Genomic DNA, 12,462 nt, shown 5'->3' with positions numbered 1-12,462 from the left:
ATCTCATCCTCTGTTGTCCCCTTCTCCTCCTGCCCTCAATCTTTCCCAGCATCAGGGTCTTTTCAAATGAGTCAGCTGTTCACATCAGGTGGCCAAAGTACTGGAGTTTCAACTTCAACATCAGTCCTTCCAATGAACACCCAGGACTGATCTCCTTTAGGATGGACTGGTTGGATCTCCTTGCAGTCCAAGGGACTCTCAAGAGTCTTCTCCAACACCACAGTTCAAAAGCACCAATTCTTCTGCGCTCAGCTTTCTTTATAGTCCAACTCTCACATCCATACATGACCACTGGAAAAACCATAGCCTTGACTAGACAAACCTTTGTTGGCAAAGTAATGTCTCTGCTTTTGAATATGCTATCGAGGTTGGTCATAGCTTTCCTTCCAAGGAGCAAGCAAGCGTCTTTTAATTTCATGGCTGCAGTCACCATCTGCAGTGATTTTGGAGCCCAGGAAAATAAAATCAGCCACTGTTTCCCCATCTATTTGCCATGAAGTGATGGGACCGGATGCCATGATCTTAGTTATCTGAATGTTGAGCTTTAAGCCAACTTTTTCACTCTCCTCTTTCACTTTCCTCAAGATGCTCTTTAGTTCTTCACTTTCTGCCATCAGGGTGGTGTCATCTGCATATCTGTGGTTATTGATATTTCTCCCGGCAATCTTGATTCCAGCTTGTGCTTCTTCCAGCCCAGCATTTCTCATGATGTACACTGCATATAAGTTAAATAAGCAGGGTGACAATATACAGCCTTGACGTACTCCTTTTCCTATTTGGAACCAGTCTGTTGTTCCACGTCCAGTTCTAACTGTTGCTTCCTGACCTGTATACAGGTTTCTCAAGAGGCAGGTCAGGTGGTCTGGTATTCCCATCTCTTTCAGAATTTTCCACTGTTTATTGTGTTGGCATGGTCAATAAAGCAGAAATAGATGTTTTTCTGGAACTCTCTTGCTTTCTCTATGATCCAGCAGATGTTGGCAATTTGATCTCTGGTTTCTCTGCCTTTTCTAAAACTAGCTTGAACATCTGGAAGTTCACGGTTCACGTATTGCTGAAGCCTGGCTTGGAGAATTTTGAGCATTACTTTATTAGCATGTGAGATAAACCCTAAAAAAACCTGGCTTTTCTTATCTAACTCATCTGAAATATTGGGCATGAAGAGGGAAATCTATCAAGGGTTTCTGTTGGAAAATAAGCTGGGGGATCAAGTGGTCTAGTGTTTGATTTTATCTATTTATTTATTATTTATCTGGCTGTGTCTGGTCTTAGGTGTGGGACTTGGGATCTTTCGTTGTGGTGCATGGATTCTTTAGTTGTGGCGCTTGGACTTAGTTGCTCCACAATATGTGGGATGTTAGTTTCCTGACAAAGGATGGAACCCACATCCCCTGCATGGCAAAGTGGATTCTTAACTACCAGATCACCAGAGAAGTTCCTAGTCTAGTGTTTTATTCCAGCTCTTGTCCAAGATGATCACCAAATTTCTGGCTTTTACTTTTCTTGGTTTCACTTTTCTCATCTATAAAATAAAGGATCTAGTTAGATAACCTTTAAACTTCCTTCCAACTCTTGAGTTATCCTGACTCCACATCCCCCTCTTTAACCTAGAAACAATAATCTCTGTCCTTGTCATTCAAAGATTGAGTAATGTTAATGAACTGCCAGAAATAAAAACTTGTTGAATTCCCCAGGAGAGATTCATTTAATCAGAGTGAGTAGGTAATGGAGTATTACACTAATTTTCCATATGGTAGTTAAATGGAAATAGTTATATACCATTTATGCATTAGCAAATATTTATGCAATTAGAATGCCCAACAATGGAATTACGATAACCATAAAATTAGGTTTTGGTTTGCCCTCTTATAATGCCTTCAGAATAGATTCCAAATTCTTATAATCATTGTACAACACTGGAGTTATAGATAAGACTGGGGAGAGTTAAGAATATATAATTAAAATTACTACTTGAAAGCTTTGTTAACAATTTTTATTTTTCATAAAATTAGAATATGGAACAATTCAAGTTACTAGAACCATAGAATCACAGAATTTTAGATCTGTAAGGGCCCTTGAAGATCATTTCACTAAATCCTCAAATGTACAGGTTGTTCAGTCACTCAGTCGTGTCCAACTTTTTGCCACCCCATGGACTGCAGCACACCAGGCTTCCCTGTCCATCACCAACTCCAGGAGCCTGCACAAATTCATGCCCATTGAGTTGGTGATGTCAACCAACCATCTCGTCCTCTGTCTTCCCCTTCCACTCCTGCCTTCAAACTTTCCCAACATCAGGGTATTTTCCAATAAGTTGGCTCTTCACATCAGGTGGCCAAAGTATTGGAGCTTCAGCTTCAGCTTCAGTCCTTCCAATGAATGTTCAGGGTTGATTTCCTTTAGAATTGACTGGTTTGATATCCTTACAGTCCAGGGGACTCTCAAGAGTCTTCTCCAGCAGCAAATGTATGGGTGAGAAGTCCAAATCACAGAGCGAGTGGTACCCAAGCTGCCTCTAGAGCTCACGTTTATTTGAACTTCCCTGGTGGTATACCGGTTAAGATGCCACACTTCTGCAGCAGAGGCATGCATATGATCCTTGGTCAGGGTAAAATCCCACATGTGTGGTGGGTGTAGGGTGGAGGGGGACAAAAAAAACCCAAAAGACAAAACTCATGTTTCCCACAAAGATTGCCTCCTGGAAAAAGGGATGTTTATATGATCACAGTCACTTTGTTTTTAACTCTGTCTGTAGTTAAGCCTCTTAATAATCTCATAATTATCTATTCATGTAATCATCATCATCGATCCCTGAGATAATTTCCTACTATGCAGCGTAGTTTTCCTCTAAAGGAAATCAGTCCTGAATATTCATTGGAAGGACTGATGTTGAAGCTGAGACTCCAATACTTTGGTCACCTGATGCAAAGAACTGACTCATTTGAAAAGACCCTGGTACTGGCAAAGATTGAAGGCGGGAGGAGAAGCGGATGACAGAGGATGAGATGGTTGGATGGCATCACCGACTCAATGGACATGAGTTTGAGTGAACTCTGGGAGTTGGTGATGGACAGGGAGGCCTGGCGTGCTGCAATCCCTGGGGTCGCAGAGAGCTACTGAACTGAACTGATGAAGCAGAGTGCTGCTATCTTTTTGGAAGTGATCAGTAAAATGTGGGTCAGATGGGACTACATTAGTACAGTTTTTTTGTTGTTGTTATTTTTATTTTTTGAAATGTATTTATTTATTTGACTGTGGCTCAAGGACTGCAAGATCTCACTTCCCTGACCAGACAGAAGTTGAATCCAGGCCACGGGAGTGAAAGCCCAGAACCTTAATCACTAGACCACCAGGGAATTCACAGTACTTTTTTTTAAGATATAAATTTTAAGTTTTTGAAACCAAAATTTTAAAACATATATAGTACCAAATATTTCATTTGCATACAATTTCATCTTTTACCTAGATGTTCTAGCATCATGTAGATCCCTTTCCATTATGGTTTATCCCAGGATATTGAATGTAGTTCCCCATGCTATATAGTAGGACTTTATTGTTTATTCATTCTATATGCAAAAGTTTGCATCTATTAACCTCAAATTCCCAATCTATCCCTACCATTCTCCCACAATCAAAAGTCTGTTTCTGTATCATAGATAAGTTCATTTGTGTCATATTTTATTTATTTTCTTTATTATTTATTTATTTATTAGCCACACTGATAGCGTACGGGATCTAAGTTCCCTGCCCAGGGATGGAACCTGTGTCCTCTGCAGTGGAAGCATGGAGTCTTAACCACTGGCCCGCCAGGGAAGTCCCTGGGTAATATTTTAGATTTCACATATAAATGATATCATATGGTATTTGTTTTTCTCTGTCTGACTTACTTCCCTTAGTGTGATAATCTCTAGGTCCATCCATGTTGCTGCCAATGGCATTATTTTGTTCTCTTTTATGGCTGAGAAATATTTCATGGTACATATGCACCACATCCTCTTTATCCATTCATCTGTTGATGGACATTTGGGTTGTTTCCACAACTTGGCTATTGTGAATAGTGTTGCTATGAACATAGGGGTACATTTCTGCACCCCCCGCCCCCCGCCCCCCGCTCAGGAGTGGGATTGCTGGATCATATGGTAGTTCTTTTTTTAGTTTTCTGAGAAGCCGCCATACTGTTTTCCATAGTGGCTGCACCAACTTACATTCCCACCAACAGTGTAAAAGAGTTCCGTTTTCTCTACAGATGGGATGTATTTGATTGCTGTTATTTTTGCTCCCTGTAAGCCAGATCAAGAAGAATTTCGCCATCCTATTATCACAGTAAACACTACCTCAGCTGAAACAGGGCTTCCCAGAGCTTTGGACAGGGAATTTTGAGATCAGAAAAGATATTATTCTCCTCTTATTCCAAGGCTCAGAGAGGTGATTTGCTTTGTCCATGACCACATAGCTGTTAACAGCAGTCCCAGATCCAGAACTTTGACCTCCAGCCTCCCAATGCTTTCCATGACAATGAAATCAACATGATTTGCTAGTGACTGTATCCTTCTTGCTCTTAGAACAATCTTCTCAGCAAAAGTCTGCTTGATTTCAAACGATGGATATTCTTCAGTGTTCATTTGGCTGAGAGGACTAGAGCTTTCCCTTAATGTCACTGCTCTTCAACTACAACATGTCCTCTTAATGCCAGCCAGCTGTTTTTCAAATATTTTCGAAGTGTTAGTAGATGAGAGAATGCGGACATAGCAATGCAAGTCTATCTACACTTTTAGAAAACAAGCGTCTATTGCACTAAACACTATCATCATATACAAAAGGCTAACCATTATGCAATTTTACCTCTTCTGGTCTAAGGATGAAAAACTAGGAAATATCCTGATGGAAGTTGCTCACCTAATAGTTGAGATAATTATGACTTTGATCCCACCACAGGTTTCACTTCAGTTTTGCAGGATTCTTTTCTTTTTTTTTTGCAGGATTCTTAATTGAAAACAAAACCCCATACTTCTTAGCTTCTGCATCTTAAAGACAGACAAGCCTGGCTTCCTGCAACCTTTCAAGTAAGAGGGAGAGATAATGGCCATTCTCACAGTAGTCATGGTAACTATATAAACAGAAACTTAACTAACTCATAATAACTGTGCTGTGAAATAAATGTTTTAGCAGCCCTTTCTGAAATTTCTCCACTCCTGAAAAGAGATGGCATAGCTTTGAGGCTGCATGAAACTGGGTGTGGAATAAGGATGGAAAGTAAAGACTTCATATGTGGAGACAATGTGGTTAAGAATGAAATCTTCCATGAGTTTTTTTTTTCCTTAAAGATTTGCTGGAGGGACTTCCAAATCACTGGTCGTCCAGTGATTATGACTCCTTGCTCCCAGTGCAGGGGGCCTGCGTTCGATCCATGATCAGGGAACTAGATCCCACTTGCCACAACTGCAACTAAGACCTGGTACAGCCAAATAAACAAATAAAAATAATTTAAAAAACAATATCTGGACTTCCCTGGTGGTACCAAGGATAAGAGTCTGCCTACTAAGATGGAGGACACGGGTTTGGTCCCTGATCCAAGAGGATTCCACATGCTGCAGGCAACTAAAGTCCATGGGCCACAACTGCTGAGCCTGTGCTCTAGGGCCTGCGAGCCAAAATTAGTGAATCCCTGGGAGGTAACTGCTGAGCCCAGTACTCCCTGGAGCCTGTGCTCCACACCAGGAGATGCTACCACAGTGAGAAACCTGTGCACTGCAGCGAAGAGGAGCCCCCAACTAGCCCCAGCTGGAGAGGGTCCACGAACAGCTACCTAATATATGTAAGGGAAAGTGTGAGTGTAAAGTCACTTCAGTTGTGTCTGACTGTTTTCGACCCTCTGGACTGTAGCCCATCAGGCTCCTCTGTCCATGTGATTCTCCAGGCAAGAATACTGGAGTGGATTGCCATGACCTCCTCCAGGGAATCTTCCCAACACAGGGATCAAACCCATGTCTCATGCATCTCCTGCTTTGGCAGGCAGATTCTTTACTACTAGTACCACCTGGGAAGTCCCAGATAAATGAATAAATTATTTAAAAAAAAGATTTGCTGAAGATCATAATTTTTAATGTGGTACAGATCAATGGTGGGGATTTTACATCAATGCTCACAAGAGCCAGTTGCAATTGCTAACATAAGTATGACTTTGAGACAATAATTTTTCCTGCAAACTATATTTTTAGGGAGCTTTTTTGCCCACTAAATTAATGTGCATACAATATAAAAACAGCTGATTGATTTAGGAAACCTAGTTATAGTTACTAGAAGAAAAGAGAAGTAATGATCTCTTGAACTGAAAATAAAGTCAATTATTTGGTATTATGTAGAGTAAATCAAGACTCTGGTATAAAAGATTTCCAACTTAAAAATTTTTTCCATCTTAAAAAAAAAAAATCAAGACTATGGTAAAATAAATTTCTACCTTAGGGACTTCCTTAGTGGTCGAGTGGTTAAGAATCTGTTTTGCAATGCAGGAAACACAAGTTCAATCCCTGGTCAGAGAACTAAGATCCCACATGCCTCAGAGCAGCTAAGCCTGTGTGCCACAACTAGAGTCGATGCGCTAGCAAAAGAAGACCCTGCGTGCCGCAACTAAGACTCGACACAACCAAATAAATGTTAAATTAAAAAAAAAAATTCTCTCTTTCCCTCTGTCCATTGTTCCTGAAAATTGCCCATGGAAATGGATCATCTTGATATTTTACTTACTAACTTTATGCCTAACTAACTTTATTTTTGTGAGCGGAATAAATTCCACCAATTTTGGTGCAGTTTTGGTGTACAGATAAAATCCTCAAATAAACAGGACTTGGGTGGGACTTGCCCACGTATGATGTGGTTTTGTCTCGTCATCTGTTCTGATTTAGGAGAAAGGAGGGCTCCTGGTGATTAGCCCCGGTGGGAAGTTATTTTCTGTACTAGTGAGCGCTGCTCAATGATCTTCAAAGGGAATTAAGGGGATTGTGGTGATGTGGTTTGCAGGTCACCCCCACTGGATATTAAGATCAAACTGCGCCTGGAGAGTTCAACTGCTTTTGTTTACCCAGTACTCCCAGCCTCACATACCCCCCACCTTGATTATTTATTTTTGTTTGTTGAGCTTTCTTTTTGGCTCTAGGGAAATATCAAACACTGGGCAGGGAGAAGGGAGTTGTATGGATCATGACCTTGATGTATTGTTTGACCAGTGCACTACTAGAAAACATTTTCAGGAATTACCCATGCTGGGAGTAGTTACTAAAAAAACTGAAGAAATATATACATTTTACCTTAATTTTCACTTCTTTCTTAAAAATGTTTATTTTTGGTTTACAAAGATAACACTGCTTGGTGTAAAGAAGTTAGACAAATAGGTTAAAGAAAAAGGAAAAATATCCCTAGAAATTCCATCATACTATCAAAGCCGTCAATTTCTCTCTTCTATGCATATGTGTACACATACACACACACACACACACACACACACACAAGCATGTATGCTAATTTTCTTCCTCAGATCACAAAAATAGAAACACTGGGACAAATTTGAAAATGGTAGTGGCACTATCTCCATGAGATGGTGCTTAAAGATTATTTTTATTTTTAGTTTCTGTCCTGACAATTGTGAAATTACAATTCACAATTTATGTAGGCGAGTTCATATGCTATCACATTCATGTACATCTTTGTGTACATGTGTTTTATTAGATTCAGAATTTATAAAAATTTTATCCTCCCTTTGGGGATTTTGGTTACTACATTGTTTCTTCGAAAAATATAGGAGATCGGAACACACTATGATCTAAATGACAACCCACTTCAGTATTCTTGCCTGGAAAATCTCATGGACAGAGGAGCCTGGTGGGCTATAATCCGTGGGATCACAAAGAGTCAGACACGACTTAGTGACTGAGCATGCATCCCACTTTCACCAGACAATAATTTATAGATATCTTTCTATCTATAGACTTAGAAGGATATCTATCTTCCTATGTCTCTATCTAGCTACCTGTAGAGATCTATAGTCCTTTGAAGCATTCCTTACACAAATGTTCTATAATTTATAATTAACCCTCAAATTTGTTTGTTTATAAAAGTAAAACATTTTGAGACACTACAGAAATATACAAGGTAAGTTTCTTCCCCACTCCCTTCCAGGAGTATCCACTGTTAATAGTTTGGTATGTATCCTTCCAGACTTTTTTACTTCTGATACAAAAAAAAAAAAAAAAAGCAAGCAATATACAGTTTTTAATTTATTTTTACAAAAATAAGGCCATTGTAAGATGTAAGATGATTCTGCAGCTTACTTTTTCCAGCCAATATCATGGTACAACTTATATCAGGGTACATAGTCTTTTTAAATGACTTCGTAGTATTTCAGTAGTATGAGTCAGCCTTCTATTGATTTAACATTTAGGTTTTCCCTCCAATTTTCACATTTTATTTTTGTTCACTTCACTTATTAACTCAATGATAAAGTCATAATAGTGGAATTTCTGGGTTGAAGAGCAAGGTCATTTAATATACTGATAAACAAGCCAAAATGCCCTCTAGGAAAGTTCTATATACTATTTCACATCTTTACAAAAATGCAGAGGATCTATTGTCTGGGAATATTTTTTTTCTTCATCAGTTTAGTCAACAATAAATATACTTTCCTTATTGATTTTATTTCTATTTCTGTGATTACTAATAAGGTTAAACATATTCTCATATGTCGTGACCATTCAGTTTTTCTTACACTCATTTCAATAGAAATGATTTGCTTTATCTTATTAACTTGTAAAAGTTTTTTCTATATCGGAGAAATTAGTTACCTATCATATGAGCTGCAAATGTTCTTCCAATTTGTCATTTGTCTTTCAAACTTGTTTAATTTTTCCCATATAGAACATACAGAAATTGCCTTCATTTCTATGTTTTTTTGTGTGTTTGGTCAAATTGATCAATCGTTTTTTTTTGTTGTTGTTCCAGGGTTTCATGTCGAGCCTATAAAAAGAGACCCCTCACCCCAGGATTATACAAAGTGCTACCATATTTTCCTTCCAGAACTCTCACACTTCCATTCTTCTGCATTTACTCTTTCAATCCATCTGGAATTCATTTTGCTATAAACTGTGAGGTATGAGTCTAGCTTTAATTTTTTTCCCAAATGGTTAGCACTTGTCCTGACAACATTTATTGAACAGTTGAATAATCCATATTTTCTGCCCTGATTTTTATTGTCTTATTTAGCAAATACTAATTTCCCAAATAGGCTTCGCTGGTGGCTTAAATAGTAAAGAATCTGCCTGCAAAATAGGAGACCCAGTTTTGATCCCTGGGTTGGGAAGATCCCCTGGAGAAGGAAATGGCAACCCACTCCAGTATTATTGAGTGGAGAATTGCATGGACAGGGGAGCCATTTGAGTCTACTTTGGACTCCATTCTGTTCCCTTGTTTTATCTACTGTTTAATTCCTGTGCCAATAACACACTGTTTTAATTTCTGTAGCTTAAAAATATTTTCTAGGGGATTTCCAGGCAGTCCAGTGGTTAGGTCTCCAGGCTTCCACTTCCAGGAGCAAAGTTTGACTATGTCATAACTTTGTCAGTAAAGGTTATAGTTTGCTGTAAATTATTGTCATTATTATTTAGCTGCATGATAAAGACTTTGGAGAGATAATGAGTAATGATAATGACCAAATGCACTGGTCAATGCATTGGTCAAATGCACTGACAATTTGAGGCTTCCCTGATGGTCCATTGGTTAAGACACCGATCACGCTTCCACTGCAGAGAGCAGGGATTCAATCCCTAGTTAGGGAAGCAGCATGGCCAAAAAATAAGAAAAAAATGTGCTGACAATTTGTAAAATGGCTATAAGATTTTTCCTTCATGAAGAATTTAGATAAACACTAATTTCAATAACTATTTTTATTAGATTACCCTTCATCATACTGGCCTCCTAGGTGACATACTCCGTCAATAATAACAAGAACCCAATCCTGGGGGCTATGTATGAGTGTATTTGGTGGGTGGGAGTATGTGTGTAGTACTGGGAGTAGTAATGAGCTAAAAGATCTTAATACTGGAAGGAAGATAAAAAACCATTAAGTCCAATTTTCTTATTTTCCAGGTCAGAAAAATGAAGCCCAGAGAGACAAAGTAATTTGCCTGAGGTCATACAGCAAATGGCTGGAGTAGGGTTCAGACTCAGCTTTTCATTCTTTTCGCACACTTGTTATTGTTCAGTTGCTAAGTTACATCTGACTCTTTTTCGACCCCATGGACTATAGCCTGCCAGACTCCTCTGACCCTGGGATTTCCCAGGCAAGAATACTGGAGTGGGTTGTCCTTTCCTTCTCCAGGGGATCTTCCCAACCCAGGGATCAAACCTTCATCTCCTGCATTGGCAGGCAGATTCTTTACCACCGAGCCACGAGGGAAGCCCCATACACTTGTTAGCAGTTTCCCAAACCGCAAGTTACAACACATTAGTGAGTTGTAGAATCAGTTAGAGGTGTAATCAGCGCTGAAAAAGAATAGGTTCTACACACGTCCTCCTACCTGCTTCCTCCTCTCTTCCTTGCCATCCTACGTGTGGTTGAATTTGCTCCTCACCATGTCTTCTCACAAGACGTTCAGCATCAAGTGATTCCTGGCCAAGAAATAAAAGCAGAGTCGTTGCTTTCCCCAATGAATTGGAATCAAAACTGGTAACAGAATCAGGTACAACTCCAAGGGAAGACATTGGAGAAGAACCAAGCTGTGTCTCTAAGGAGCCTTGCACATGAGGTGGCACACATATTTATGCTTGTGTCAAGGTCACTTGGGGCTTCCCAGGTGGCACTAGTGGTAAAGAATCTGCCTGCCTATGCAGGAGAGGTAAGAGATGTGGGTTTGATCCCTGGGTTGGGAGGATCCCCTGGAGGAGGACATGGGAACCCACTCCAGTATTCTTGCCTGGGAAATCCCATGGACAGAGGAGCCTGGTGGGCTACAGTCCATAGGGCTGCAAAGAGTCGGACACGACTGAGTGTCTGAGCACACACACAGGGTCACTTAGATCTTACCATATTACTCTGAGAACATCACTACTTTCTGAACAGCTGGACATGTTTTATTGGGAAAATGATTTTTCTCTTTGTGTTAGTATTTCTGCACTAGTGCTTTGGCTCAGTAATAAATATGTGAGATCTTTTGTTGGGAAAAAAAAATAGAAGAGAATCAAATAGGAAAGATCAGAGTGCATAACCAGTAGGAAGAGTAAGTACATATTGCCTTGAGAAACTTTTGACGCACTTATATAAACAGTAAAAACTGTCTCAGCCACCAGGGAAGCCCAATGCACTCATATATTTTTATAAATATATGTTACCTGGGACATACAAAAGATATATTTCTTGCTGTGGGTTACGGCTTTTGTTTATCCATTTTATTTATTTATTTTTTGCCTTGCCATGCAGCATGTGGGATCTTAGTTCTCCAACCAGCAATTGAACCCACACCCCCTGCAATGGAAGCATGGAGTCTTAACCACTGGACTGTCAGGGAAGTCCTGGTTATGGTTTTAAAAAGTCTAAAAAACTGACGCTCTAAAGGGACATGGTTCTGCCCTCAGGTTCTTATAGTCTAGTAATTCAAAGAAAGAATAAATGAATATGAACTAATTCCTATCTACATTTCACACGCACACGCATGCACACACACACACGTTTTACTTGCTGTTTGATGCTGCTGCTGCTAAGTTGCTTCAGTCGTGTCCGACTCTGTGCGACCCCATAGACTTCAGCCCACCAGGCTCCCCCGTCCCTGGGATTCTCCAGGCAAGAACACTGGAGTGGGTTGCCATTTCCTTCTCCAATGCATGAAAGTGAAAAGTGAAAGTGAAGTCACTCAGTCGTGTCCGACTCTTCACAACCCCATGGACTGCAGCCTACCAGGCTCCTCCATCCATGGGATTTTTCAGGCAAGAGTACTGGAGTGGGGTGCCATCGCCTTCTCTGTTACTTGCTGTTCAACTATGTGCTAATGATGACGTCTACATCCCTCTAACAAACATTTTGCTTACTAGCTAATTATCTATCGTTAAAACATCTAAGATACTTCACTCGTATTTTATATACTACACACTTATCTTTCATAACAGGATTGAACAGTCTCAAAGTAAATTGACATTATAGCCTTCTCTTGGCCCACATTCCTGTAAACCCCGATCTATCCCCTGCTGCCCCAAATCTCCTCCTCCTTCAGTCTTCTTCCATCTCAGAAATGACATTTCCTGTCAACCTTGACAACATGTTCTCCTTACCCTTCACATAGCCAATTCGTCATCAAGACTGACCTCACGCTGCTACTCCTAAGAAACACTTCTGTGTGCTTTCGTGCTAAGTCGATTTGGTTGTATCTGATTCTGTGCAACCCCATGGACTGCAGCCTGCCCAGCTCCTCTGTCCATGTTGAT

General features: G+C 40.0%; 1 pseudogene; it reads left to right on the top strand.

Annotated features, from left to right (window-relative positions):
- Positions 1 to 10,529: 10,529 nt before the first annotated feature.
- On the top strand, positions 10,530 to 10,776 carry LOC113877600 (annotated as a pseudogene).
- The last annotated feature ends 1,686 nt before the right edge of the window (positions 10,777 to 12,462 follow it).

The sequence above is a fragment of the Bos indicus x Bos taurus genome, chromosome 19 (genome assembly GCF_003369695.1).
Source record: "Bos indicus x Bos taurus breed Angus x Brahman F1 hybrid chromosome 19, Bos_hybrid_MaternalHap_v2.0, whole genome shotgun sequence".
Classification (NCBI taxonomy): Eukaryota; Metazoa; Chordata; class Mammalia; order Artiodactyla; family Bovidae; genus Bos; species Bos indicus x Bos taurus.
This window is presented reverse-complemented; position numbering and strand designations above follow the sequence as displayed.